Consider the following 4,700-nt stretch of genomic DNA (forward strand, 5'->3'; position numbering starts at 1 on the left):
AACCATTTAAAAACAGAAGTTTATTTAATTATGTGATTGTGAAATTTGATGCACCCAGGTTGACTGATTAAAATAAGGATCTCACAGGGGTACTTGGCTGGCTCAGTTGATAGAGCATGCAGCTCTTGATCTTGGGGTCATGAGTTCGAGCCCCACATTGGACATAGAGTTTACCTAAAAAATAAATAAGTAAATTGCTTAAGAAAAAATAAAATAAGGATCTCACAGGACTTCAGATGCAGTACCATTTGAAGGGGGGTTTTTTGTGGGTTTTTTGTTGTGTTTTTTTTTTTTAAGAAAGGACCATGCAGGTAGCTAGAAAGAGATTTCATGTCTTTATAAATACTAGTTAAATCCTACTAAATTGATGTTGGTATGTTGCTATAGATCAGTAAAGTCTGTATAGAAAAGGGGAAAAAAGTCAGGAAAGCTTTGAGAAATGAAAATGTCCCTGACATAGGAACAAGTAGTAACAGCCACAAAACCTGTCTGTGTGCTTATGTCGTCGTGGAATGCTGGGCAGCATATGGAGAGCTTGCCCCTTTTGCTGTCTGCCCAGGGCAAGGGATGAATTATCCAGGTAAAATCAAGTTCCTTCTTCAATAGAGGCAAAATATTTTCCCCATGAGATGTCTAAGAGTCTAGGCAAAAAGCTGTTGTTCAAAGAACTGAGAAATTAGCCTGCCAATGTTAAATATGATTTTTAAATAAGTTTTCATGATAGTAAGAGAAAAACACCTTATGATTCTCTTAGAAACATTATCACAAGAGATATCAGTAAAAACCTTCCATTGTTGTCTTCCTTATTTGAAGAAATAAAGGCAGTAAAGAGAGGGAAGAATCTTCCATGCAGAGCTCACCAATTTTTGCTTCTCTGCAAGGTCTCCTAGTTGCAAGACAGTTATGCTTAAATTTCCTGAACAATGATAAATTTTTTTCATTAATCTTTTTCAGTAATCAGGACCTGGGCTACATTCAAGTTATTGACCTATTCAGAAAGATTTAAAATCTATTCCTATTTCCTTGGGCTTTACAGTATTTTCACTGAGAGAGGGAGGGGGTTGGGAGAGCAGTACTGCTCACTCTGATAAAAGACAAATGTCTCTGATGTCCACTTGCATTTCCCATTGTCCTTTGGGTTGTTGCTCTGGTTTTGTTCAGGACCTAGTCTCGCTGATACACATCATGACAAATTAGGGAAATTTGAACAGAACACCTTACATGCTTAGAAATTAAGCTGAAGTGCTTCCCAGATTAACATCTGCTTTGGTCTTAGAAGATAAGGTTGCATGCAAAGAGTGAAGAGAATGAGTGAGTAACTGTATCACTTTATAACTAACTCCTTTCCATTTTCAAGTCTGTTGAAGAAATAGTGAAAAGATGGGGCTCTAAATTCAAGTTGTTAGCTTGCTTGGTACCAAGCAAGAGTCCAATGTGTGCCTAATCATTAAATCATACTTGTTTTATCTTCTTAGGTACTCTCAGCTGTCTTTGCTGGACTTTCCATTTGTCTCCAAGTCATAATACCTGCCTTGATTGTCCCAGGAGCCCTCAAACATTGACCTATTCCGAACTCTGCTTATCTCCTTTAAGAGTCTCATGCTCTACTGACTGAGCTAGCCGGGCACCTTGCTTATCTCCTTTAAACTCACATCTACCTTGAGTCATAAACACATGTGAACAAGGAAGAATGAAGAAAAGGGAAAATCTTTAAAAGATTCTATCAGGAGGTGAGGATGAATATTGAGGATATTTTGCTGTATACATTGTCATGTACATCATGTTGCTGCAAATTGTCTTAGTTCAATTGACAAAATCTAGGGTTCTCCAGACAATTCCATTTGTAATGGAATTTCAGCAAGTACAAGATTCAAAATTTTTCATTTAGCACATAATTATCATCCTTTACTTATTTTCCCATGATTACAGCACAACTGTCCTGAAATATCTTACTGGTAAAAGTACCCCTTACCCAAGCTCTTCATTGCGAATACCTAGTTTCTTTGTGTTTTAGCAGCACACTCTGTTGCCCATTTTGTGAGCCAGTTCTTGCTCATAAGTCATGTCAGCAGCTACGGGAGGCTGATTTTCTTGCCCAGCTGTCTGTTATTAATCTCTTCATTTTAGTTTGGGTTTAAACTACAGTGGTCTAGAAATTCTAAGTAGAAGAGACTATTGCATACCAATGGGATTTAGAGTTGGTTGCTACCTACACTGTTGCATTTCTGGCATCAGTTCCCTAACTGGGTTAATCATCAGGCTGTGTCTACAGTTCCCAGCAAGCAACTTGTTTGCAAATTCACCAGATAAATAAAAAGATATTAGGCAAGAAAGGAAAGGTGGAAGACTAATATACTGAAAATCACAAGTGCTCAAATTCTAAACTGTTTTGTCAAATTTAAGGCAATCACTAACTTCTTTTTTTTAAGATTTTATTTCTTTCATTTTAGAGAGAGAGCAAGAAAGAGAGAGCTCGAGCAGGGGGAGAGGCAAAGGGAGAGGGAGAGAATCTCAAGCAGACTCTGTGCTGAGCATGGAGCCCAATGCAGGGCTCGATCTCATGACCCTGAGATCATGACCTGAGCAGAAACCAAGAGTCCACGTGTAACCGACAGGCACCCCAGCACCCCAGCAATCACTAACTTCTAAGAAAAGAAAATTCCAGGATGGAGGAGGAGCAGCTGGATCTAAAATCCTGGTTTTTGTCCCTTGATTTTCCTTTCCCTTTGGGAATTCTTACCTAATTTCACCTGCCCCCATTACGAGAGCCGCTAGTAGAAGTAGGGGGGTTACTGATCCTCCTCAACCTCTTAATTCCTCACAACACGACTGAGAGAAAGATCATTCAAACATGAAGTTACTCAAGGCTAGAAAAATCCTCAAAGGGAGATAAAATAGCACAATACAAGGTAATCTTTAAAATATAAATTACCCAAATCCAGTTTTGAGACCTTCGAGCCATGCTATCTAAAACAGTAGCCATTAGCCACAAGTGACTATTAAGCACTTGAAATATGCATAGTCCCAATGGAGATGTGCTGCAAGCATAAAACACATGGTGGATTTCACAAAAAGAATGTAAAATACCTCATTCATAGTTCTATATTGATTAAAAAGTAATTTCATATTGATTGCATATTAAAATGATATTTTTGGCATATTAGGTAAGTTAAAGATATACCATTAAAACTATCTTTATCTAAAAAAAATTAATAAATAAAACTATTTTTATCTGTTTCTTTTTACTCTATTCTGCAGTGGCTGCTAGAATATTTTAAATTACACATGTGATTTGTACAATATTTCTATTGGACAGTACCCCAAAGAAATCTTCTAATAGGGTTCCTGACTCACTGCTAGCTTGCCACTATTGCAGAAACTTCTAGGAATATATTGGCTTTGAGTGGGGAGTTTTAATTTAAGCACACCTGAGTTTATAGCCCAATTCTCCATTTACGACCCGAGTGACTTTGGATATATTACTTAAACTCTGTCTCAGCGGCTCCGTCTACAAAGTAGGGATGATAATATAGTGCCCACCTGCATCTTATGGTTGCTGTGAAGATTAAATTAAATAAATTTCGCATTTGCCTCACTCATAAGAATAATTGTTATGACTAGTGTTATTTATACTCTTAATTCCTAATATCCAGGGATTCTCCTCAGTGTTCTTAGATTCATCACATCTAGGCTTACGAGAGTAAAACTTCAAGAATACTCAATCGGATTCCCTCCCCTGCCTAAATCAATTACACCTTAGTTTTCCTGGATGGCTGACACCCAGAATTACACCTTTTCAAAAGAGACCAGGCCTAATAATGAGGATATAATCTTTTTACAGGCCATAGCTGGGTGATGGATGTTTATTTTAGAAATACATACATATAAATATAGGATGTATAGAAACAATTGGTTTATTGTTTAAATTAGCAACATAAATTATTTGATATAGAGGAGGGAATTTGCCATAAACTATCATTGACTGCAGCAACTGAATATCTCACTAAACTGTTTCATTTCTATTTTTTTATTTTTTATTGTTATGTTAATTACCGTACATTACATCATTAGTTTTTGATGTAGTGTTCCATGATTCATTGTTTGTGCATAATACCCAGTGCTCCATGCAGAATGTGCCCTCTTTAATACCCATCACCAGGCTAACCCATCCTCCCACCCCCCTCCCCTCTAGAACCCTCAGTTTGTTTTTCAGAGTCCATGGCCTCTCATGGTTCGTCTCCCCCTCCGATTTCCTCCCCTTCATTCTTCCCCTCCTGCTATCTTCTTCTTCTTTTTTTTTCTTAACATATATTGCATTATTTGTTTCAGAGGTACAGATCTGTGATTCAAAAAAATATGGAACGCTTCACGAATTTGCGTGTCATCCTTGCGCAGGGGCCATGCTAAACTTCTCTGTATCGTTCCAATTTTTAGTATATGTGCTGCCGAAGCGAGCACCATTTCTATTTTTAATAGAATTGTCTGATATAGTCCAATATTCGGAATCAGAATCAAAATAAAGAATGCTTATTAACAGAAAATATGACTTTACTCATAAACACAAAACAATGCAAAACCCTGATTGATTTGCATTTGGAACACTGCATGCAATTTTGTTTGCCAAACCTAAAATAAGAGAGTATTAAACTTATAGCAACTGAAATAACCAAGAAGATGAAAACACTTCTGAATAACTATAG

At 37.1% G+C, this 4,700-nt stretch overlaps 1 non-coding gene across 1 annotated transcript; it reads right to left on the reverse strand.

Annotated features, from left to right (window-relative positions):
* Positions 1-4,350: 4,350 nt before the first annotated feature.
* Positions 4,351-4,458, reverse strand: LOC123849062 (U6 spliceosomal RNA). Its single transcript, XR_006791907.1, has one exon. It is a non-coding gene; the product is annotated as a U6 spliceosomal RNA (small nuclear RNA).
* Between the last annotated feature and the right edge of the window lie 242 nt (positions 4,459-4,700).

This window comes from Mirounga angustirostris, unplaced genomic scaffold (assembly GCF_029215605.1).
Source record: "Mirounga angustirostris isolate CCGP_5_RB_7025 unplaced genomic scaffold, mMirAng1.0.hap1 SCAF_2, whole genome shotgun sequence".
Classification (NCBI taxonomy): Eukaryota; Metazoa; Chordata; class Mammalia; order Carnivora; family Phocidae; genus Mirounga; species Mirounga angustirostris.